General features: G+C 44.7%; 1 long non-coding RNA gene across 3 annotated transcripts in view; it reads right to left on the bottom strand.

The window, feature by feature from the left end:
* LOC121087437 overlaps positions 1 to 23,825 on the bottom strand; it is a 40,579-nt gene extending 16,754 nt beyond the window's left edge. For 2 of the 3 annotated variants that reach the window (XR_005827608.1, XR_005827606.1), the window contains exons 1-3: positions 8,641 to 13,387; positions 3,875 to 3,965; positions 1,998 to 2,129 (exon numbers count right to left, since the gene is read on the bottom strand). This is a non-coding gene — a long non-coding RNA (uncharacterized LOC121087437). Of the gene's footprint in view, positions 1 to 1,997; positions 2,130 to 3,874; positions 3,966 to 8,640; positions 13,388 to 21,939 lie in introns of those variants that run through there. The other variant, XR_005827607.1, reaches the window with a different exon arrangement.
* Positions 23,826 to 25,320: the final 1,495 nt, after the last annotated feature.

Here is a 25,320-nt window from a genome sequence, read left to right as displayed (position 1 = left end):
GGCTCAGGGGGGACCTTGCTGCTCTCTACAACTACTTGAAAGAAGGTTGTAGCGAGGTGGCTGTCAGTCTCCTCTCCCACGTAACAAGCGATAGGACAAGAGACAATGGCCTCAGGTTGCACCAGGGAGATTTAGATTGGATATTGGGAAAAATTCCTCCACCAAAAGGGTTGTCAAGCACTGGAACAGGCTGCTCAGGGAAGTGGTTGAGTCACCATTCCTGGAGGTATTTAAAAGAGGTGTAGATGTGGCACTTGGGGACATGGTAGACTTGGCAGTGCTAGGTTAATGGTTGGACCTGATTATCTTAAAGGTCTTTTCCAACCTAAACAATTCTATGATTTTATGGTTCTCTGACGTCCAATGTTTGGCAAAGGCAGTCTAATCCGAAAAAAAAAAATAAATTAAAAAAACAGATCCGTTTCTTTTTCTGTTATTTGGAAATTTCACAACAGCTCTTGCCAAATTGCATTCACATTCCCCGCACCTTCTTGACCAGCTAACTTCACTCCAGACCTCAGACAGAGTGGATTCAGCTCACATCCAGACATCCATTCATCCTAACCTGTTTGCAGCAGTGTTGTGACAGCTGTTCTTTGTGTCAGGGCTGGCCGGCTGGGGAGAGCAGGGGGATGAGATAAATATGACAAAAGGGCTGTTGTGACACCAGCTTTGTACAAAGGAAATTAGGGATTTTGTTTCAAGTATGGCTAAATTGTGACGTCTCTCCAACATGTATACGAATGCTTATTTTTCAGTAACTGTGATTTTCTACTTGTACCGCTCTGCATTTCTTCAGCTTTTAATCAAACCCAGACCACACGTCTCCAACTGAAAGTAACTTTGTCTTTTCCCTCCAGTGTCACAAGTGACAACACCTTCCACAAACACAAGCCTCCAGACCGCAATGTTTGGCCAGGCTGTGGTGCCTTCGGGTGCCTGACACATGCCGATGCCCTCTGGCATTAGTTATGTTATCTTATTACGGGTGATCTCACAAGCTCCACTGGAAAGGCTTTCCACAGAGTCTTAGCCCCCCCAAAATCAAAACACAACACTTTTATCTCTGCAACACATGATGAATGGAAAAATATATCACGGCCCCATATTGGCACCTGGTTTGTTAAACGCAGGATTTGAGCCTCATGGTTTGCTTTTCAATCTGACCTGCTTCAGCACTTACTGCTCGCTATTGCTGAAAATAGGTGCCTCAGCTCGGTGCCTCTGGAGGTCGGTGCGCTCATCAGTGGTTTTGCTCTGCAGAGAAGTGAGGTCAGCCCAGAGAAGTTACGAGTCTAAAGTGTTTCATAACACTCGAGTTAGAAATTGGGGCTCAGGACCTGGATTCCTGTCCTGGCTCTGGTGGGGCTGGGCTGAAGGCTCTTGAAAGCTGATGTCAGGAGTGATTTAACATGTGACGGTGCATGGAAACTGGCTGTGCAAGATGTTGCAACATGCAGTAAGAGCAGCAAAGGCAGCAGCAGTACAACAAGCACTTTGACACAACAGCAGTTCACCCCGAAGAAAATCCCCATAAAAAGCATTTACAGCCATCCTCTGGAGGAGTTGGTTAATTAGATGGATAGCAAGCGGGATAACTGGAGGTTTCCTAAGGCAGATGTGGCAGTTCCCTTACTCCAGAGGTAAGGCTGTGTGTAAGCAGGATGCAGGAAAGAGGGGGAGGTGGTAAAAAACAGAGGATAATTCACATTTTCCATGACCTGGGCACTTTCCCCAGGGCAGGAGAGAGCAGAAATCAGAAGTAGGTTTGCTGTTTCTTCCCTGGGTTAAAGAAGGGATTAATCACAAGGGGAAAATGCTTTGTAATACTGTGACTCAGCAGAAAACATTACTTGCTTGGAAGCTGCTGAAGGACAGGGCTGGGACACAGCAGTGAGTCAGGAAAACCTGGGATCTGGGCTGCTGCCATCACCCTTCCCTCTGGCCCTCATTTAGCAATCTGAGCATATGAGAACAAGGTGATCGCTTAAAAATACCTCATGTTGTCTTGTGTAGCCTGTGTGGATTTCGACTGCACAGCAGAAAGAGAAGTACAGATGACATTATTCTCCTTTCTGTGGAGTGCTTTTTGGCACTGATCTTCCTATGGCAGCTTCAGTGGCATGGTCCTAGCAAAACAGGATGGTCACCCATAGATGAGCCCTCCAACACGTACAGTCATCTAAATTCGTAGTAACACAGACCCATCTTTTCTACAGGAAAAAAACATACGAGGAAGAAAACCTCGTATCACCCCAGCTCTATACTATATGGTGTTTTTAGGGGAAGATCCCTCAGAAAAGAGGATGTACCTTCTAATAAATCATGTGTTAGCTTCTGTAAGAACTACCACAAGGGCACTGGAGCAATGACCTGTCATCTCATGGAGTCAAAAGAAGACAAGTGTCATCCCCAAGAAAGACATTGTGAGGGTAGGAAGCTATCCACTTGCTCTCTCCTGTCTGATTTACTTAAGTGGTGCTGCAAAGCGATGAATGGTACCTAAGTACCTGAGTACTAGCTCAGAACATGAGTTACAGGAGTTTTTCAGACTTTCAGGCTGTACTGCTCACCTTTTAGGACATGTTAATTTTCTCTAAACCCTTCAGATGGACCTACATAGTGGTTTTCTTCTCACCATTTGATGTTACATGACAATCTGGAGACCCCATCCAGAAGCAAACCTCACAGTCAGCAGCAGCCTATAACTCACCAGGAAGCTGACTTCCCCCCGCCAGATTTTATAACCCAAATAACAGGCAATAGGCAGTAGGTAAATAAGAAAGAAAGCATAAGTAAAATAAATAGCCTATATAAAATTAAATAGAAGACTAGGGAAATGTGATACACAGTGACAGTGAAGGCAGGTGTGATACATGACCTAGTCACCACAGAGACCTGGGTAATTACAAGCTGGTTCTGGATCGTTCATGTGGCAGACAGCATGAAAAAGTAGGATTTGGTGAAGACAAAATGATGCTGTCATGAATTTGAAATAGTGCAAGATGCAAAACTGCGAGTTTTTTTACTTACTGGATGGGTTCATGGATTTACTACAAGTCCATGAAACTTAAGCTCAGATTTGCAATGTTATTTTTGTCAGTCATGGTGAACAGTCACTCTTTCCCTGTTGCTATTCTCTTTTAAGCCTCATAGCTCAGCACTCAGACATCTTCTGAAAGATTAAAATGAGCAACGCTGGTGTGTTGTTCCCCCTAAATTTCTGCTGACAAACCCTGGCGACGTGTTAGAATATATTGTTGATGTTGGGCCACTGCCAGAGGATAAGCCAAGAAACTGCTGCAGGAAGCATCACCAGTCCTTACAGTTGAAATTATAGGAGTGAGTTAAATTCAACTTTGCAATCATTAGGCATGACTGCATACTTGCAGATGTAGCTAGGTCAGGGTCCTGGCTCAGGTCCTGGTTTCTGTCCTGCCTGAGCAGCACAGTTTCCAACCCAGGCTGCCAGAGGTCATTCAAGGACCACCACGACCTCACCAGTGTCTCTCCTGGGGACAGCTGTGCAAGTGAGCTCAAAGCTGCCCATACCCTCTCCCCTTAGGGGTTCTCTGTGAAAAGGGGCCCTCTTTTCAGCACTAGCTAAACCAGAGGCTAGAGTTTGCCATGTGTTAAGGAAGGATTTATGTCAGAATGAAAAGATAGCAATAATCCATCTAGTCCCACATTGCTTATTCCCACCCCTGTTCACCCCCTTCCCCCTCTCTTTGGCCCCTCTCCATCAGCAGCACAGGCACAAACCAGATCTGGAAACTGTTTCAGCTGAAATCCGTATCTCACTGTGTGTTTTGTTTGTTGGGGGCTTTCAGTTAGGTTGAATGCACGTCAAAATTCAGTCTAAGAAAAAACTTACCAGACTATTCTCCGGTCTAGACTCACTTCTGTTGCCATTCCTTTGCTTCGGTCCAAAGGTACAGCACTTCTCCCCAAAACCTCAAAACAAACTGCAAGAAAATACCGAGGAGACATAAAAAACCCACCCTTGAACATCTCTACACAGACTTTTCTCTGATAAGTAGTTTGAAATTCACATGCTTGTGTAGTTCCTCCCTGTCACCCAAGGCTGGTGTGTGTAGTATATCGTCACAGGCTCACCGATGCAAGTGGCCATTCATAAACTCTGAAAAACGTGTCAGGCCAGAAGAAAAGAGACTGACAAACCATCTGCTTCTGAGCTGTAACAGGGTGACAAGGAGCTGAAGTTATACCAGATGTCCCAAACAGCTCAAGTCTTTAATTTCACAATTTGATGTAAGGGTCAATCCTTCAAGGTCTGTTCTAAGCAGGGTAGCAGCGCCCAGAGGATGAGTTTGTGGACTAGTGGGAGAAGGACACAGGCAGAAGGGCACAACAGCAAAGCAGCAAGCCATACTGCTCAGGTGTAAAAAGGACCAACCCGGGTGAGTTTAGGCTCCCAGTCAGCTCCTGGTCTCCTTCTGATGGCAGATCATCCACAATCTTGGGCAAGTGTCTCACCTCCTCATCTGTGAGGCTTAATGAGGTTGTGCCAAGGAAAGTGCCCTAAGAAGACCAGGACTCTTACTGCCAGGATGACCACATCAGCCTGGGCAGAAGCCCAGAGAGGAGCAACAAAAGCACCCTGGTTTCAGAAATTTGATCAAGAACAGTTGTAACACACATGGGAGAAGGCCTTATCGCTGTTATTCATGCTTTTGGAAATCTCTCTACTAATTACCAAACACACTAGGAACATTACTGAACGGATCATCAGACTCCCTCACACAACAGAAGACTGAATGCAACCAGGAAGCAGAATTATACTTTTCTCGAGGAATTTTCAGTTCTTGGAAGTTATATGACTTTCATTAATCTTTACTGTGCATTAAGTAGCATGAATGGCAGAAAGAGAACAGAAAGATTTGAGATTTGATGGAGCAAACCCAGCAATACTAGCCTGATGGCAGCAAAGATGTTTCCTCAGCTGGAGGATGGCCTGAGGTCCTTATGCTTGCTTGACAAGGTGTTTAACTTTGCTATGCCAGTAGTGTTCCCTGCACGTTTTATATTGAAATAAAATAGCAAATCTAGCCGCCTTGTAATTTCCTCTTCAGGCAATTTATCTTCAGGGAGAATGACTACAAGCATGTTGAGGGCAAGCCTTTCTTTACAGTCTCATTCACTTTAGAGCCTCATGAGCTACCTGTACTTTATTAAGAGTTTCAGTATGGGTGATACTGTTACTAGAGCCATAATAACCTCAAAGTCCTTCAGGTGGACTGGACTTTTACATATATTCTATGTAGTAGTAGTAGTAGTATATATATACATATAGTAGTCATAGTAATAATGACAACAATAACAAACCAATGTTGGGTCTTTTGATAGATAGGAGTTTGAAAAACATATAAATACACCCCAGAGGCTCAAAATCAGTAAAGCAAATGTAGGAATAAATACATATTTATTATGTATTTAGCCTCTTGCTCTCTGGGATGCTTGTTTAAGGCATGGTGTGAGGGTGACAACGCTGCTATTGTATCCTCCCAATTGGACTGATGCTGTGAAACCACCTGCAGTACGGAACAGAAGCGGACAAATGGGATTCACTAATTGAATTTCCTTCTTTAGGAGGCTGGGAAATAGAATAGAAAGGTGGCGAGTTTGTCTGAAGAGGCTTAAGTAGGGGGTGAAAAAAGAGGTGAGGATCTTTTTGCTCTTCCTATCTCTAGGCAGAATCCTTCCCTGTCAGCCCCTTTGGCAGCAGCACATGCCCCAGCACCCGGGCTGGTGCAGCAGCCTGCGCGTGCACTGCCAGTTTGTCCTAAGGGATGGGGAGGGTATTTTTTTTCAATTTTGGAACAGTGGTAAAGAAAGCATTTCCTTAGCTGACTTGCACAGAGACTCCTGTATGATATTTGCATCTTCAAGTCCAAAGGAGAAGGTACTGAAAATGTTTGTCACAGTAAGATCCGATCAATGCAGGGCATGAAGTGGATCTTTTGTGTGGAGTGAGGGGCAGAGGGATGTGTTTTAGCAGCTCCAAGAAAGTCCAGGAAAAAGTTCTTGTATTGTCTAAGTAAACTTCCTGAAATGACAGTGAAAATGGAAGAAAGATAAAGTGCTTTAAAATGGGAAAACTTTAGCTTCTTCACTTGCCAAGATCTTCTTTTCTAAAACTATGTAAGCAGACAGGCCAAAATGAGAAAAGGGTTTGATTGAATTGGTTGGAGGGATGTTGTCTCTTTTTTCTTTTTTTTCTTCAATTTCATTTTTAAGGTATGCATTAACTTACATTTCTAGATGAAGTGGAAAGAATAATAAGGAAAACTTGCTCTCCAAAAACATGCACATAACATGCAAGTGAGTTTGTTTCGCGTTTTGCTTTTCTAGGTCTGGGGCCTGGAAATTGCATTTTCCTTTCTCAGAAGACTTAGCAATGCACTTTCCAAAAGCAGTTACAGTTTATCCTGTTTCTTTTTCAAAAGAATATGAAAAATACATTTCTAAGTGCCAGAAATCATTTACCAGCACTAACCATTTAATTGCCAGACAAGAACCATAGGCTAGAACACTATTGTGAAGTCTGCAAAAAGAACAACATGAAGAATTAAGTGTTAGGTGGCTTATTTAGCTTACAGCTGTTCTGCATTCTTCATGTGGTATTGTATGTCAGAGAATGACAGTTTTAATTTCCTTTGCTGATTTCTCTGTTTAGATCACTTTGACACAAATTACTGCTTTTACAAAAACATAGTCCAGCTGGAGGGCAAACATCTCTCCTAATAATTTTTCTTTCGTTTTTTTTCTGCTGTTCCTTCACTGTGTATAGCAGAGGTGCAAAATCAAGTTGTGTAGCTTGAATTTTTTACAGTTATTTTGATATTTTTAGGCATTCAGGTGTAAAGTCTGGTGCCTAAATTACAAGGCTGTGAGTCTAGCTTAGTCTGGAGAGAATGATTTCATGAGGTGATAAAGAAATAGTGACTGGACTAAGCAGGATCAAGAAGACATTTAAAGGGCGAATTCACTTTCAATGGATCTTAGGCATACATTTTAACTTCTGCGTGCATTTCACTGTTGTCTTTTTTTAACATTTTTATTTAAATTTATTTATATTATAAATATTATATATTATATATAATAAATATATAATAAAAATATTATTATTGTTGTTTTTTATTATTATTCTAAAATTTAAATTTAATTTAACTGCTTAACTGAAGCACAAACATCCCTGACCTTGAGGCTATGGAGTCTGTGCTTACTAGAGCCTATGCTTGCAACCCAGGTAATTACACTGAAGCAACTGATGCGTTATTATAATGCCTGTCATCCAGACATCAGCACAGCAAAATCTGACCCAGAAGCTCCAACAGCCACTTGGACTTCCACACCTGGCAGCGCATCCTCGACTGGCCCCCTTTTAAAAGGGGATTTTGGCAAAGACCTTGCTCACTACATGTTCGCTCAGGCCGGAATCTCCTGAAAAAGCTCTGTGCAGCCAAACGTTCCCAACGTTTCAAGCTCCACACTGTCCCCTGTCTTCTTGCCCAGGGAGACTGTCCTGCACCCAGTGTCACTGACAGTCCTTCCCCTGAGAGACACAATGGGGGACGCATCTGGCACTTTAGGTGATGCAACCAGGTCTCTGCTGGGTGGCATGAGAGGGGCAGGTCCCAGCGGTGGGTTGCAGACCTGGGTTGTGCCTTCTGGCGGTGCGTCTAGGCTACACGGCACCCGTTGGCCACTGTAGAGTGCCACAGCTGTAATTTGGCACAACTGGTCAGAAAAACAACAAAAAAAGCTGTGGCAGAGCATGGCAAAAGTGGTAAGTACAAGTCTGGCTTGGGGTGATTACAAGGTAGGAACCACACAAGTCATCACGGAATGCAGTAGATTGGCTCAACAACTTCATGCCCAGGCTTTCCCGTTTCTTAGGCAGTTTGGCCAGGATTTGCTCGCCCTAAGTTAGGTGCCAAAAACATCTAATGCTACAACTTTGTTGGTGATTTAAGCGTGACTAAAACCATTCTCAGGCACTGAAGCCCATATTCACATTATTAAACCATTTCACCTTCCAGAATGGGTGCTCACAAACTGCCTGTTAGGAGTGGTCATTGATTGGTCCTAACCCCCAAAACCATACCAAAAAACTGGTTTGGAAAGTGATATTTGCCCTAGCCTGAAGTGGGGGCAGGTGTATTTTGATAAGTGAATGACACAGAGGCTTGAGTCTCCTTGCCCAGGGACACCCTCTGGCATCTTTACGAGTAGGAGCACAGCCTGCCATTTTATTTGTTCTTCTCTTTCCCTCAGCATTCAAATCTCTCCTTCACCTGAAGCAATGTTGGCCTCCCCCAGTGAATGCACTTCAGGAACACAGCTGCCATCTGTAGTAATTATCCCTGCTTGTTAGATGTGTCTGAGGTCCCTGAGGTCCATCCACCGTGCAGCCCACATGAGGTTGGTGATGCTGCCAATGGCTGAGTCTTCATATAGTGCTTGGATGAAACCTCCCCCGGTCCCTGGGGGCTCGCCTCCAACCTGACCCCCAGGCACTCCCTCCCCTTCGCTGCCTCTGCACACACTGAGTTCAGACCAAACATCTTTCTCTCTCTTCCTCTCCACAGAGGACCGTGCACCGGCCATGACCCTTACCTCCTGAGGTGGCACTGGTCTTTGCAAGGCAGCGGCAGTCAGGTCCGGCACTGCATTCAAGCCCCTGCAGAGGAGTCCTTGCCATCCCAGAGGTAGTAGCTTTCCTTCACTGGTTTTTGGCAGCAACACTGTCTTGCACGTTGCGTCCTCCGCTAAGAGACAAGCCACAGCCAGAGGGCTCAGGAGTGGAGGACAACCAGTCCACCTGGCAAAGGTGGATCAGATAGGGGAAGCTCTTTGGGATCCAAAGCAGGAGATAGATGCAGAAACCACACTGCAGGAGATAATTGCAGAGACTTCTTGTGACGGAGCACTCCTAAAGCTGAAAGGAGATATTGGAAGGGGTAGTAGCAAGGATGTATTCAAGAGTTGATCCTCAGAGACCAGAGGGGTCAGAGAAGGATGTAAAGCAAATGTTTAGCCACCTAGAGTATCAGTCCTACCAACTCTAACTGTGGTGAGAAAGACAGCATGTCCTGACAGGAAACGTGCGCAATGTAAAGGCATTATCAGAGGTGAACATCTGCAGCTGACTGAGGTGCTTGCTTATGAGACAGCTACTCTGTGTTGACCATAGTGGAAAAAGGAAACAAGTGCATGAGAGAAGCAGAAGAAAGCATTTGAGAATTCCTCTTCTGTACAAGCATGGACATGATTCATTTTCCGCTTGGCCTCTCTTGCAGTGTTCAAGTGCCAAGCTAGCATACTTCTCCCTGGCCATGTTCTCGGGTGTCAGGCAATCCAACTGAAAGTGCCTGATGCCTTCTGGGTCTTCGAGCCACTAGAGACATGCCAGCTCATGCGCAGCTGTCTGCCTCTGGGCTATGAACACCCAGGGCATTTCCAAACAGTTCAAAGATTTTCCCCGGGGAGGTTTTTGTTTCAATGCCCAGACCTGTCACCCTGCCCGTGACCGTTCTAGGAGACCAGGGCATCTGCCACCTCAGCAAGCAGCCCCCCTGTACATGCCCCCCACACACACACAGTGTGCAGAGATCGCAACGCAGGCTGAGAGCAGCGATATTTGGGTGTGTGCTGCAAGTGACCTGGGTCACCCACGCAATGGAGACCTGAGAGGCAGCAGACTGCAGGGTACCAGGAGACAGAAAGCCCTTCCCTGGCTCTCCGTGAAAGGCTGAAGCAGTGCATTCACGTGCGAAACCAGAGAAAAGCTGCAGGGAGAGGATCCCGAATTGTACACATCTCTCGTGTTTTATACACTGTCTTGCACCTTGCAGGTGTACAGACATTAAGACTTGCAGCTTTTTAGGGTGCATCCCATTGGCCATACCAGGAGAACTGGACCATGACTCAATGAAGGTTTATACTTATATTTTGGATACATACCTTAGGGCATGCTGAGGCTTAGTCACTGGAAATCACACAACTTATTGTGTACCTCTTTAGCATCAGAAAGAACAGTTGTAGCTCAATCTACAGATTACCAAAAGCATATGAAATTTTCCTTTTCAGATACAAACAAAAGCAGTGACCAAGATAGCCTTTCACATGAAAATATGTTTTACATTACCCGGTTTTTCACTTCTATGCTTATTTTTTGCCTGTTACTTCAATGTAAAAAAAAAATAGTATTGTTTTTAAAAATATGTTTTCCTGGGCATCCAATTATAATGTTTCTGTTAAGCTATGTAAAGTATCAGCCCAGTCCTTGTGCATGTGTTTCTGTGTTAATAGTAGGTCTACTAGCCTAGGAGCCAAATTGCCTGCATTTATTTCAGTGGAATGACACTGACAGAAAATTGAGTTCCTGCTGTTCTCAGGGATGAATGGGCCTGATGAATAAACTGCCTCTTTCCCCTAGCGATAGTCCTGCCAGTAGGCTCACTGGGGAGGAGGAAGAGTTAGGGAGGGCCGAGTCAAATTGTTGCTGACTCTGCCCAGGCTAGTGCCCTGTCTTTTGCAAGATCTGTAATTCCATGATTCAAAAATAAAAGTCAGGTCAAATTTGCTTCCCAACTTCATTTCACTTTCTAAATTATTTGTGAGAGGCTGTGCCATTGAACCTGCCAAAGAAATTCAGTTTTGCGCATCTCTTTAGCAAATCTGGACTTCTTCTGGTCTGCTCTTTCTCCTTCTTCCCTTTAATTCTCTTTTGATCCTCTCCTTTGACCCCCACTCCTTTTTTACATCCTCATACTGCCTCAGCTGTACTCGTTTCATAGAAAACTAAGATTTTTTCCAACTCTCAGCACCTCTTTTTTTCATTACTTGGCCATTCTCAGCTCTCCTGCAAAATACCCTGAATCTTGTGAAAAATATGTTGAGGAAATGAGTGATAAAGACAACAAACAAATAACTTATGAAGTACCTCTGTATCAAAAAATTCTGAGAAGGCATTATTGATAAGCTGTGAGACCCAAATGCTGAAAGAGATGGCAAGATATGTTCTGTCTTGTCCCTGAACGTCTTCCCTGTAAGGCCCACAGCCTGCAAAGAGCACCCTGGTCCTCAGGTCTCTTTCCTGCCTGCCTGCCTTGACAGCATTTTGGGTTTTGAGGACTTTTCCTTTCTCTCCTTCTGCTTCTCACTGATGTGTTGTGAAAGGTGCCTGGCAGCTTTTTCATTCTAATGGAGCACAGGATCATGCAGGTGGAAGGCACCTCCGGACATCATCTAGGCCACCCCCTTACTTAAACATCCCGTTCAAAGTGGGATCAAGTTGCTCAGTGTCTCGTCCAGTCAAGCTTTGTGCACCTCCAGGGATGGAGATTCAACAGCCTCTGGGCACCTGTGCCAGCGCTTGACCAATCCTACTGTGAAACTTTTTTTCTAGTTAGAAAATTTGTGCCATGGTTGGAAAGCACTTTCTCATTTGAAACACACATTTCTATTCACAGCTAGGTTAGTCCCGTGTGTTCGTCGGTACCCTCTCTGGTATTTACACTGCTAATAGGAAGCAGTCTTGGTCCCCTCTGAGGCTTCTTTGCTCGACTAAACAGTGTCCACTTCCCAGCTCCTTCCCAGCTCCTTTCCAGCACAGGGTCCCCCAGCTCCTTACCGGCACAAAGCTCTCCATCCCTCTGACCACCCCGGCCACCCTCAGTCTCAGTCCATCTTTGTAACGTAGGCAATTAGAAGAATAAGCAAAATTTAAACGAAATCTTACAAACGTCTTTGAATCAGGGCAGTAAGCTTCCCTCTTTCCTGCTGAATGTACCTCACCAGACCACTTTAAGATCACATTAGCAGCACATCCACCTTATACACCAGGGTCCTCCCCTTCCACAATTGTTTCCATACAGCATATTTGTGCCACCACCACACCCAGCTTATGAATTCCTTCCTCACCGCTTACTTATTAACACTTCGCAGTGCGCTCTGCCTTTTAGCCAGCCCTGTGCACGCCTAATCCCTGTTTTCTCACAGCTCCCTCATCACTGCATCCCACAAGACTGCATGAAAAGGCTTAACTGAAATTCCCAGGAAGGAAACACGTTTCCTTTGTGTAGGAAATAGATTTTCAAAGACTCTATTGAGCTGACACCATCCAACACTAAAGTCAGGTTTCACTTTATCCTGTTCCCTTCCCAACCTCTGCTTGTCCTTTCATTCAAAATTTTCTTGAGATCTTTGCATACTGTTGCAGTCAACTGTGTAAGATCCCCTGGGTCACCTCCTCTCTCCACCTGCTTAACTAAAGGGCCCAGGTCTGCTTTTCTTCATACAGATGGTGTTGTCCTCATGAGAGGTTTGAAACTAAGAATACTTGCTACCAGGGCTGTGCTTCCATGTACCAGTCCTGCCAAAATTCACAGGCACACTTTGCCTCACAATATCCAGGAGTTTTTTTTCTGGAAAAACGCCAGACTCACTGTATCTTGAACAGCAGAAGAGGCAGAAAAGTGAGGACACACTTGAGATCCAGAATGACTTATGGTCATCCCAAAAGCGTGCAAAAAGAGACACACTGAGAAATACTGGCAGTATGTTCATAGCTGTGGAGGCAGTAATTTCTTCGGCTATATCTCTAATGTCAGAGCTTATCTGTTAGGTCACGGGGATCCAGAGTGCTGCCATTGCTCTGTAGTTTCATTTCTGGATTTACTAGGTGGAAAAACAGTAAGCAGATGTGAAATCATGGATGAGGAGTTAGCTACCAATAGGCAAGATTTCAGTTTCCTTCTAATCTCTTTATTTGTTCAGACATGTCTGTTTACCCCAGTTGTGTTATCCTTTTCAATCAGCATTCCCAGCAAAACAGTTACCAGCACTGCTATTATAATACCCGTAGCTAAAATAGTTTTGCAATATGGGGAATATCAACAAGATGGATTTTGTTGGCCTCTTCCCAATTTTCTTGAACTCTTTTTAAATACTTTTCGAAGTGGCAAAAATCCCTTGGTACAAGAGATGCCTATATAAGAAAGTCTTTTCTCCTGTAATCTTTAAGAAATGTACATGTAGAAATAGATTTTTAAAAAATTTTAAAGTCACATTCCACATTTAAACAGTTCCACTTTCTAAGTTCAAATGCAGTCTTAAATAAAATCTCTGACCCTCTGCTCAAAACAATATATAATGTCCTATTGCATGTCGAGTGGAAATTCTGAAATGTCATGCTAACAATCTAAACCAGACCTAACTCTTTCATCTGCTCAGTCCCTTACAAAACCACCATTAAAAAACCCCCAAAACATTACACAAGAAAAAACTGCCAACAAGCATAACCCCAACCTTCTGTTGCAGCTCAATGGTAATAACCCTAAGCTTAAAAGCTAAATTTTGTGGGCACTGCTATTTGGTTATATGAATCGTCAAAAATTAGATTTATCAGTACTGTAAACTAATTGTAATGAATAAAATGCAGAAGACTGGAAAGTTACAAGTCAGCAGAGAGAAATGACGTAAAAGCGACAGGGTAGGAATGCTGCCGCTTGCCAGCTCCAGCTCCCCCTTGCTCCTGTCGCGGTCAGTATAGCTGACGTACAGCACAGCCAGCCACCTACAGTACAGCACAAATACTGTCTATAGCATATAGAAATGTATGTGCTATAATAGGAATAAATAAATTAAATAGGAAAAAATTATGCTCCTCTTCTGCATCAGGAAGAGGCCGGCTGTGTCACTGAAGGTGATACTGGGGATGACGGGAGCTGTGGTTCAGGATGTCTGTCACTGTGGCTTCTTAACTATCTGCTTTGTGGCAGCGCTGGGCACGGAGCAGGCCCTGCAGCATGACGCAGGCAGGCCCCCAACCCTCCCCAAACCGGCAGCCCCTGGCCCCGGGGCATTTACGTTTGAGGTGTAACGTCACCCACACAGCATTGCTACCGAGTTCCAGAGCAAGCGACATCATGAGCTGAAGGTCCCCTGCAGCCATCAGTTACATGTCACCTAATATACAGTAAGTTTGTAAATAGCCACCTCTTCAAATGTGCCCAATTTTAGCACAAAAAAAGCCCCAACATTCTGGGCTTTCATTTCTAATTCAGCTTGCAGTCAAGACAAGAAGGCTGAGCAGCCGTCACAGCGATCTGTCCTGCAATTTGGAGGTGCCAGGGACCACTCTGGATTTTTCAGAGCATTCTCAGCTAAAAAGGACTATTTTCTATTTCATGTAAATAACTTCTGGTTTACTAAAACCATTCCAGATTACTGAAGGGAAAAAAATGAAGCTGATGCAAAACTGTCACTCATATATCTTTTACAAGACTGCAGAGTAGCCTTGCCTTGCAGCAGTTTAACTTAAGGATGCTTTTCATGCGACCTTTTTCTTCCTGATAAACTCTTGCTTGAGAATGGCAGGTTAGAAGTACGAAACCAAAGACAAATGAGAAAAATAAAACAGGAAAGAGCAGAGGTAGAATAAATACCTGCAGAAACTGCTCCAAAGGACTTTGCCAGTGCTTTACCAGGAAAAAAATAAATATTGTCTGATGCTAACCAAGAAAATGGTATGCCATGGCTTTTTCAGCCCAGGTCAAAGTCAGGGCTACCTGAAATTGTCTGCACTCTGGCGTGATGCTGTATTAACACTGAAAGGCAGCCTGCCGCATCTGCACAAAGAACATCCCAGGCAAAAGGTGATTTGGGGGAAAAGACATTCTGGTGAAAGAGAACCTAAGCGCGGGGTAGGGTGGTTGTTTGAGGTTGCAATAAACATACATATCAGTAGGGAATTAATAGCAAACTTCAGGAGTATCAAAATACATTGTACTGTGGGACTACAGCTTCCTACAGATGACAGGAGGAGCTATTCAGGAAAAGGCCCTTATTGAACCAATTAAAAATGTTTGAACATTTTTTTCAAATTAAAAAAAAAATCATCTATTTCAAAATCTTTGAAAGAAAGTATCACTTCTAGCAAGTGGCCACAGAAGATTTATTTCAAAACAAAAAGCTTGTTATTCAAAAAAAACTGGGACTTTTGGAATTATGAAATGTCATGGTCCCGTTGTGTACTTTGTGACATTTAATCCCTACACTCTTCTTGTTACTCCAGGCTATGTCAAGATTACTGGCGCTTAAGGGGCTAACTCAAAGGAATAAGTTGCAGAACAGGCAGAGTGACTTTGTCCCCTGGCAAAAAAGTGTCCCACGTCAATGGCAAGCAAAGCTTTTCAAGCAGATATCATCTAATGTTCCTCCTTTTCTGATATGATCTGACTTGCTTTCTTCCTTGTGGCAGCTCAAAAAATTAGATCTATTTCTTCCTGTGCCAGGCTTTGTTCTGATAGTACTACTTTCAGAAAAGTTTTCTCAATGCTTGAGAAGGAGATGAGGCTCAGAAGAGGGTGAACAAATTGTACAGAGAGTAGGAGGGCTAGAAGCCACTTCCAACTTTATCCATTTGTCTGTCTTTTACACAAAAAAAAGTGCCAGGTTCATAATGAGTTCAATAGAAAGAAATGTTGTCATTGAGTTTACCCTCTTACAGTAACTTTACCACACCACTGAGAAAGTTTTAAAACAGCTTTTCCTCTGTGTGACACTGATCTTTCTCTTTTGAGAAGCAGTTATTTGCATTACCCCTGTGACCAGTTCTCTGAAACAATATACAAGAATTTTCTCAGGAAGGCCACAACAAAGAAGCTATGAAACAAAAAATGATGGAATTCTAGAGATGTTAAAGGAGCCTCCCATGCATTTCTTATCATCCTCAGAAGCCAGAAAACATCAGCTTTGTTTTGCTGTTTGCAGGCTTTTGATTCTACAGAGTTTCTCGGTAGACCAAGAGCACTGGGAGCTCTGGCTACACCATCTATCTGCATACCAATGCTCCTCGCAAAAGCTCTGCTTTCCAGAGGTTAGGAGCTCATGAAATCTGCAGTCTAAAGGATCCTGCAACCCCATCACATTGCTTAGTAGAAAAAATTATCAGCTGTGGACTTACCCTTCCAGATGGCAAAGCATGCACTGACAGTGATCTGTGGCTGCAACACTCTTTCGCTTGACTCTCTTTTCTCTTTCATTAGGGATGAGAAGCCCTGCCAAAATCAGTGGAGTTACAACAACATAAAACATGTGCAATGTCTTTCCATGGGCAAGGGGGTAGGGCTGGCTAAAAAGACCATTCAGGGAACAGCAAATAGGTCCAAAATATAATCTGGAGCTGAAAGCAGGTGGGGAGACAAAAGTCCTCATGAATTGAAATTGAATTTGGCTGCTAGGTTTGCCTGGTAATAAAAAGTGATGAACAAGTCAATGTCTTAAAACTTTCCATTTTTTAAAATCTGATTTCAAGAGTATGTGTTGCTTTGGAGAGGTGAATGTTTTGAGATGAGGTGAAGCACTTTTCATCTTCAGCACAAAGCCACAGTAATTTTAATTTGTTATTGATATAGCCCTAGGAGTCAGGCATTGCAGCTGCCTCCATCATACTGACACATGCATTTGAGCAGACACACAGTGACTCAGATCACAGAACAGATCCCAATGAAAACTGTTTTTTATTAAATTCCTTTAGTGGCTTAGTTTCAAACTACATCCTCTCCCCAGTCTGACACAGCTGCTCAAAAGCCAGCACTGACACACACGGGAGGTGGTGAGAAAAAGTGACTCGTGGCAGAAGTCAGACTATGGACTGGCAGTGACACTTTTTGGTAGCACCTTTCTCACGTTGGTACCCATTTGGAAGCACATTCCCACTCCCCAAGAGTTAGCTTTTGTTCAAGGGCTCATTGAAAGAGCTTTAGACTGGGTTTGAAGGGAGAAAGGGATAAAACCAGGCTCACTGCAGATAAGCCTGGGGGGGCACACCAGTGTTGGAGGGACAGTGTGCTAGCTAGGTCCTTTGGTCTGCCATCTCAGTGGAGGTAGGGGGTGGAGATCTATGCGGTAACAAAGACGCAAGGGTTATTGATGCATTAGAAACCAGGGGAGCACCTGAGAATGGTAAAGCAGGAATTAGGGTTTCTGCCCAGAAAAAGGTGGCAGGATCAACAGCCCAACTGAAGTGCATCTACACCAACGCACACAGCACGGGCAACAAACAGGAGGAGCTGGAAGCCATTGTGCGGCAGGAAAACTATGACATAGTATGACAGAAACACAGCGGGCTGACTTGCACAACCGGAGCGCTGCAATGGATGGCTGTAAACTCTTCAGAAGGGATAGGCAAGGAAGGAGAGGTGGTGGGTAGCCCTGTATGTTAGGGAGCATTCTGATCGTCTAGAGGTTAACGATGGTGATGATCCAGAGCTTTGGCTAGAACTTGGGGAAAAAAGGGAGAATTTATGACCTTTGGAAGAAGGGGCAGGCAACTCAGGAGGACTATAAGGATGTCACGAGGTTATGCAGGGAGAAAATTAGAAAATTACAAGGGCCAAAGCCCAGCTAAAACTTAATCTGGCTACTGCCATGAAAGACAACAAAAACTGTTTCTGTAAATACATTAGCAACAAAATGAGGGCTAAGAAGAACTGCCATCCCTTGTTGGATGCAGGGGGGAACATAGTGACAAAGGATGAGGAAAAGGCTGAGGTACTTAATGCCTTCTTTGCCTGTAACTCCTTTAACAGTAAGACCAGGTGTTCGCAGGGTACCCAGCCCCTGAGCTGGCAGACAGGGACACAGAGAAGAATGAAGCCCGCACAATCCAAGGAGAAATGGTCAGCGACCAGCCACACCACTTAAACACGCACAAGCCTGTGGGGCCAAATGGGATCCACCCAAGGGTACTGAGGGAGCTGGCAGAAGTGCTCACTGAGCCACTGTCCATCATTTATCAGCAGTTCTGGCTAGCTGGGGAGGTCCCAGGTGACTGGAGGTTAGCCAATGTGATGCCTACCCATAAGAAGGGCCAGAAGGAGGATCCAGGGAACTACAGGCTTGTCAGCCTGCCCTCAGACATTGGGAAGGTTATTGAGCAGATCACCTTGAATTCCATCACGAGACATAGAGGACAACCGGGTGATCAGGCCCAGTCAGCATAGGTTTATGAAAGGCAGGTCCTGCTTGACCAACTTGACCTCCTTCTATGATAAGGTGACGAACCTAGTGGATGAGGAAAAGGCTGTCGATTTTGTCCACCTAGACTTTAGCAAAGCCTTTGACACAGTTTCCCACAGCATTCTCCTGGAGAAACTGGCTGCTCATGACTTGGACGGGTGCGCTCTGCACTGGGTAAAACACTGGCTGAACGGCCAAGCCCAAGGAGTGGTGGTGAATGGAGCTCAACCCATCTGGTGGCCGGTCACAAGCGGTGTTCCCCAGGGCTGCGTGCTGGGGCCAGGCCTGTTTAATGTCTTTATCAACGATCTGGATGAGGGGATCGAGTGCACCCTCAGTCAGTTTGCAGGGGACACCAAGCTGGCCGGGAGAGTTGATCTGCTGAGGGCAGGAGGCTCTGCAGAGGGGGCTGGGCAGGCTGGGCCGATGGCCGAGGCCACTGTGTGAGCTTCAACAAGGCTGAGTGCGGGTCCTGCACCTGGGTCACACCAGCCCCACAGACCTACAGGCTGGGGCAGGAGTGGCTGAGAGTGCCTGGTGGGAAAGGACCTGGGGTGTTGGTCCACAGCCAGCTGAACGTGAGCCAGCAGTGTGCCCGGGTGGCCAAGAAGGCCAACAGCAGCCTGGCTCGGACCTGAAACTGTGTGGCCAGCAGGACTGGGGGACTGATCGTCCCCCTGTACTCGGCACTGGTGAGGCCACAGCTCGAATACCGGGTTCAGTTTGGGCCCCTCCCTGCAAGAGGGACGCTGAGGTGCTGGAGCGTGTCTAGAAAAAAGGCCGCAAAGCTGGGGAAGGGTCTGGAGCACAAGTCTTCTGAGGAGCAGCTGGGGGAACTGGGGGTGTTTAGCCTGGAGAAAAGGAGGCTCAGGGGAGACCTTACTGCTCTCTACAACTACTTGAAAGAAGGTTGTAGCGAGGTGGCTGTCAGTCTCCTCTCCCACGTAACAAGCGATAGGACAAGAGACAATGGCCTCAGGTTGCACCAGGGAGATTTAGATTGGATATTGGGAAAAATTCCTCCACCAAAAGGGTTGTCAAGCACTGGAACAGGCTGCTCAGGGAAGTGGTTGAGTCACCATTCCTGGAGGTATTTAAAAGAGGTGTAGATGCGGTACTTAGGGACATGGTAGACTTGGCAGTGCTAGGTTAATGGTTTGACGTGATGACGTTAAACGTCTTTTCCAACCTAAACAATTCTATGATTCTATATCAGCTCATAACAGTTGTGGAACCACATGTTAAATGTCAGGCAGAAAAGAGCAGATTTTAGTAAACAGGTATGTGGCACCCAGGCTAAATAGGAGACAAAGTAATAGCTAAACAGATGCATAGCAGTATCCAAGGGATGTCTTACATATGACTTAAAAAAATGAGTAGAATATAAAATTTTTGAAAGTAGCAATTTCACAAAATGTATAAAACGTGCCGCGTCACACCAGAAATTTTGTATAGACTATTACAAGCACATAATGAAAGCACTGAAATGAAACACAAAAGTTAATTTATCCTTTCCTAAAAGTGCCTGCACTTCTGACCAAAGTCTTTGCTCTCTGTTCGCGTTTGCCAACGGTTACTGCATTCACACGGAATAAAGAGAACACACGTTGCTGTATTCACGTAGACATGTTTTGAAAGTCTAAGCACTTCATCCCGACAAGTCCAGACAAGCAGTATCAGAAGAAAGTAGACCATAGAAATCCCAAGATGTATTTCTAAATAACAATGACGAATATCAAAGTAAAAGCAGCAGGGAGTGACGCTTGATGCTGCAGAGCTGAAGTACAGAGGGAGATACCCAGCGTGTTCCCTCTCCGCACCAGAATTGCCATTGTCACGTAGAACTTCAGGCATAGGGAAGAGCCAGGGGGTTTCGGATCTGAGTGGTTCAGCTAGCCTGCTTCTGGTTTTTATTTTTAACTTTTGGTTTCACATATATTTTTAACGTCAGCGGGGAAAACGGAGTACATTCTGCACTCGGTACGAATGATACCAGGGACTTTACAGCGAGCAGTGCCTGGCTGGGGCAGGCAGAGCCACAGTGTTCCCCTGCCAGCCACGAGTAGACCCCCTGCCAAGGAGGGTTTGTTGAATGAGGAGATCTTGCACCAGTCTGCAAGAAGCTCCAGGGAGAGGAGCTTTTTTCCCTCAGAAAGCAAGCGTCTCTCCCAGGCAGCCAGGACCCTTTTCTGGGAAGGATCCAACACCCAACCCTCCTCGGTTTCACCTCACAGACCAACTCTTCTTCCTCTCAAAATGCAGCCCACAGAGGAAGCAAGGCCCTCACCCCTGCCCAGGCTTACCCAACCGCTCTGAGGTCAGGGTGCTCCCTGGGAATCACTTTCTATTTCTGCCCAAGGGCCGAATTTCCTGCACTACATATTTGAGCAAACATCACTTGGAATCCGGGTCAAACCACCAAGGTGTTACACGGACTCCTGACCTTCTCTTTCTGACAAAAAATGGTTCACTTTAAGAAGATGGATTGGAAAACATCTTGGCCAAGATTATTCTTAGGAGTTGGGGGACTTTCCTGTAAAGAAGCAAATCTGGGTTCATAATCCCTTTAGATAGGGAAGGGATATGATTCAACATCTCCCACATCCTGCTTGAGCAATCTAAAACGAAAACACCAAACCATCTAATTGGCCATCTGAAGGAAAAATCTAGTTGGACTTAGACCACTTGAACCCTCAGGTGATGGGATCAAAAGCCTTATAGCCAGCCTGGTTCTCAGGATACTTTTGCTTTAATAACAGCGGTGTGGTAAGAGTGAAGATTAGAGGTTACCTTTCACAAATTTAGTTTAGAACAATAAAGGAGTTTGCTAGAACTCACCCAGAAAGGAAGAAAGATCCAAAACCCCAATGATAAGGTACTTTCTGAGTAGTGATACTCAGGTTTCTCAACAAGATTGCAAGGCCAAATGTATGACCAAAGTGACAAACTACAGCAGCTCTACCATGTCACTACAGGATCCTTGAGCTAGAAAACCTTCATGAAACCGCACAATAATTATTGCAGGTGCATAACGCATTTTGGTTTTCTAGTTACTCATCTCCTAAGATAAATTTCCAACATATATATACTGCTAATGAAACGTTATCTCCCAAGAGGAACGTACTGAAGCCTTGCATCTGAATCTGGTGATGGAGTTACAATACTTTCATCAGTGGCCTTGTTAAGCAGTACTACCACATTATAGCACATGTAAAAGCCCTCCAGCTGGACAGTCTAGGTGTCTATTACATTCAGATGGGATATAAATTGCATCTGCCCACATCCAGCTTTATTTCCCTGTTCTAAGCTCTGATGTAGAAATAAAGCTCTCCGAAGCATGAGAAGTACTATCTCTTACGTCATTTTGCATACAGTGGCAAAAATAACCACTGACACCACCCAACTTCTGTTCTCAGTGCAGAAAGAAACTACTGCTATCCAGGAAAAAACACAAAAATATCATTAAGTGACTTGGGTTATGCGTAGGCAATTTATAAATTCACAGAAAGGCAGTCAACAAGAAAAGCAGAACGAGGATGCGCGGCTAAATGTCAAACTGTGTGAGACAACAGTTTGATAAAGAGATTATGGGCACCAAGAATTCAGGCATGAATGAGGGTAAACACATTTAGATCTACAGATGTTTCATTGAGCAACACATTGAACTTTTATGTAAGAGTGAAATAGATCCAATGGTTACTGAACTGAACTAGACTTGGTACGCGTTCACGAGCGTGTTTAGATGAACACTGACAACCCTTCACTTTCCTCTGGCATTGAGCAAGCTCCTCAGAGAGAGAATTTGCTTTTTGAATGCTTTGTAAAACACAATCTACATCTAACGTACTATGTTAAATATAACAAACGATAAATATAACAAATACTTACACCATTCAGTACCTCCCATACGCTCAGGCTCCTCATTGTGTTCTCTTTCCAGCGTCATCATCTTCCTCTGGGACAGAAAAACTTCACACTTCTCTTTCGGCACACAACATCTTCAAATGTTCATCTTTCATCCTCCAAAGAGAGCTCAAAGGAAACCAAGAAGTTCCTTAAACACAAGTGGAATTTACAGTCAATTTATTTGTAAAAGGGGACAGAGATTTTTCATAGAAGCACAATGCAACAGTAATTTAAAACACAGTACTCATAAATGGGATCCTTGTCAAAACAGCGTGTTGCCATAGTGGGTGATGATCACAAACAAGCCAGATACAACAGTTAGCGTGCAAGTATCGTGCTTGTGAAAGGCCAGAGGCCACTGGGGTATTTCTAACTCAGCCAGTTCTCTGCTCTGGTGCCTCATGCAGCCCTACGAAGAGGCATCACCCACCACACCAGGCACACTGCGTTGTGACGAAGACAAAGCAAGAGCTACCTTCCTTCCATGAGAAAGTCTGTGGAATCACTTCCCGATGGTGTTTATCAGTGCAGCCACAGCAGCAAAGTGCTCCTAGTACAAATCTACATTCACTGTTGGGTGTTACAGTATTCCAGTTCTGGAGTTAAAATGCCTGCAATCATTTTGATTTGAAGGAGATGCATCTATTTAAAGTGTCCTGTGGCATTCAGATAGTCCCCAAGAACAGTTATCTCCAGGACGTCTTTCGCCTGCAGGACTGCATACCTGGCAGCCTGGAAGTAGACTAGAGAAGACCACAGCATGATATCTCTTCTTGAGATTAAGTAGATAAAGCCAAAAATCAGGGCATAACTTAAAGTTAAGTAAGATTTTTTTCCTCCAAACCTCTGATTTAGCTTAAGGCATGGAAATTTGTGGCATCTGCGTATAATGCACTCATGAAAAAAATATTTCAGTCTATCACTACACATCCTAGTCCTGTTGAAAAATAATGCAAGCCTGCTTCTAGGGAAGAAAAATGAGCAATTCCACAGCTTTTCATCAAAAAATCCCCAAACATCTCTGCAGTTTCCTGGCAAACAATCAACAGAGAAGAGAAGAACTTCCAAAGCTGCAAAAGCTCAAGGCCATCAGTCAAGTGCACCAGCACTCTTTGGTGATGTGCAGCTTCTCAAAGCGATGTTTGCTTATAAGAAACATGAACACAGGACATTAATGACCTGTTCAACCTGTTCACCTCAAATACAGCGCGGGGCAGCTTGGTTTAACATTCACACATTCAAGCTCTCAGTGGAGCCAGTGCTGACCATTAATTTGAAAATGCATGGGCAAAAAGTAATTCCAGTTTTTGAAGCTTGGGATTTTTGATGGACTGTTGAAGATGATACTACTCCTAATGCTTCAGACCATGGAAACTCCAGAAAATGTAGAGACATGTAAGCATTTACAGACCTTGTAATGTCAGTGAATGCTCAATAGAAATATTCTTAAAAGAAATGAACTCTAGAATGGGTGAAGGGTTCACATCTTGATGGACTACAAAGAACTCATCTCCCTTTTTTACAAGATCTCAAGATCCCTTATTCCAAGTTTTGAGGGATTCAACTTAAAATATGTCAGGGGAACTGGACATCAGCTTTCCACCTCATTCAAGACATTTGGAAGTTACTTCTTTAGTCATTCTCACAATCTCACTTGAACAGTCTACCAGCAATTGGCATTTTCTTCCACAGATAAACCTAACACTTTTCGTAGAGTCATAGAATGGTTTGGGTTAGAAGGGACCTCAAACATCCCTAGTCCCCATCCCCCTGCCATGTGCAAGGACATTTTCCATGAGACCAGGCTGCTCAAAGCCCCATCCAGCCTGGCCTTGAACACTTCCAGGGATGGGGCATCCACAGCTGCTCTGGGCAACCTGTCCCAGTGCCTCACCACCCTCACAGTGAAGAATGTCTTCCTAATATCTAATCTAAATCTATCTTCTTTCAGATTAAAACCATTACCCCTTTTCCTGTTGCTACAGGTCCTACTAAAAAGTCTGTCCCCCACCTTTCTTTTAAGCCCCCTTCAAGTATTGAAAGGCCGCTGTAAGGTCTCCCTGGAGCCTCCTCTGCTCCAGGCTGAACAACCCCAGCTCTCTCAGCCTGTCTTCGTAGGGGAGGTGCTCCAGCCTCTGATCATCTTCGTGGCCCTCATCTGGACTTGCTCCAACAGGTCCATGTCCTTCTTATGTTGGTTGCCCCAGAGCTGGAATGCAGTACTCCAGGTGGGGTCTCACAACAGCCCAGCAGAGGAGCAGAATCACCTCCCTCAGCCTGCTGGTCACGCTGCTTTTGATGCAGCCCAGGATTCAGCTGACTTTCTGGGCTGCAAGCGCACACTGTCAGGCTGTCAGGCTGTGCTGAGCTTTTCATCCACTGGCACCCCTACGTCCTTCTCTGCAGGGCTGCTCTCAATCCCTTCTCTGCCCAGCTGGTATTGATGCTGGGGTTTGCCCTAACCCAGGTGCAGGACTTTGCGCTTGGCCTTGTTGGACTTCATGGGGGTTGCACAGGCCCACCTCTCAAGCCTGTCAAGGTCCCTTTGGATGGCATCCCTTCCCTCCAGTGTGTCAACTGCACCACTCAGCTTGGTGTCATCAGCAAACTGGCTGAGGGTGTGCTCCATCCCACTGTCCATGTCACCAACAAAGATGTCGAACAGCACTGGTCCCTGTACTGACCCCTGAGGAACGCCACTTGTCACCGATCTCCATGTGGACATTGAGCCATTGACCACAACTCTTTCAGTGCAACCACCCAGTCAGTTCCTTATCCACTAAGTGGTCCACCCATCAAATCCATGTCTTTCCACTTTAGAGACAAGGATGTCATGCGGAACAGTGACAAAAACTTTGCACATGTCCAAGTAGACGACAACAGTTGCTCTTCCCTCATCCATCAAGGCTGTAACTCCATTGTAGAAGGCCACCAAGTTTGACAGGAATGATTTGCCCTTAGTGAAGCCATGCTGGCTGTCACCAGTCACCTCCTTATTTTCCACATGCCTTAGCATAGTTTCCAGGAAGATGTGCTCCATGATCTTGTCAGGCATGGAGGCGAGACTGACTGGCCCGTAGTTTCCCAGGAGTAGTGGTTTCCTGTTTTACAGAAGAACACACATTTTTAGTTATATTCCTTCTTTTATCATCAACAGTACAACTTGAAGGCATCATCTTAGAATAAGCTTTAGTGGTCTGTATTACTATTGTAGAATAGTCAAGATTATTAGAAAGAAAAAACGGTCAAACCAAACACACAAATAAATCAGTGGAATATACTGCAGCTCTAGTAGTTCTCCTACTTTATTAAAATACCATATTTTTCCATCTAGGAGTGCCATTTATATAGCCATTTAGTTGA

The sequence above is a fragment of the Falco naumanni genome, chromosome 4, assembly GCF_017639655.2.
Source record: "Falco naumanni isolate bFalNau1 chromosome 4, bFalNau1.pat, whole genome shotgun sequence".
Taxonomy (NCBI): Eukaryota; Metazoa; Chordata; class Aves; order Falconiformes; family Falconidae; genus Falco; species Falco naumanni.
This window is presented reverse-complemented; position numbering and strand designations above follow the sequence as displayed.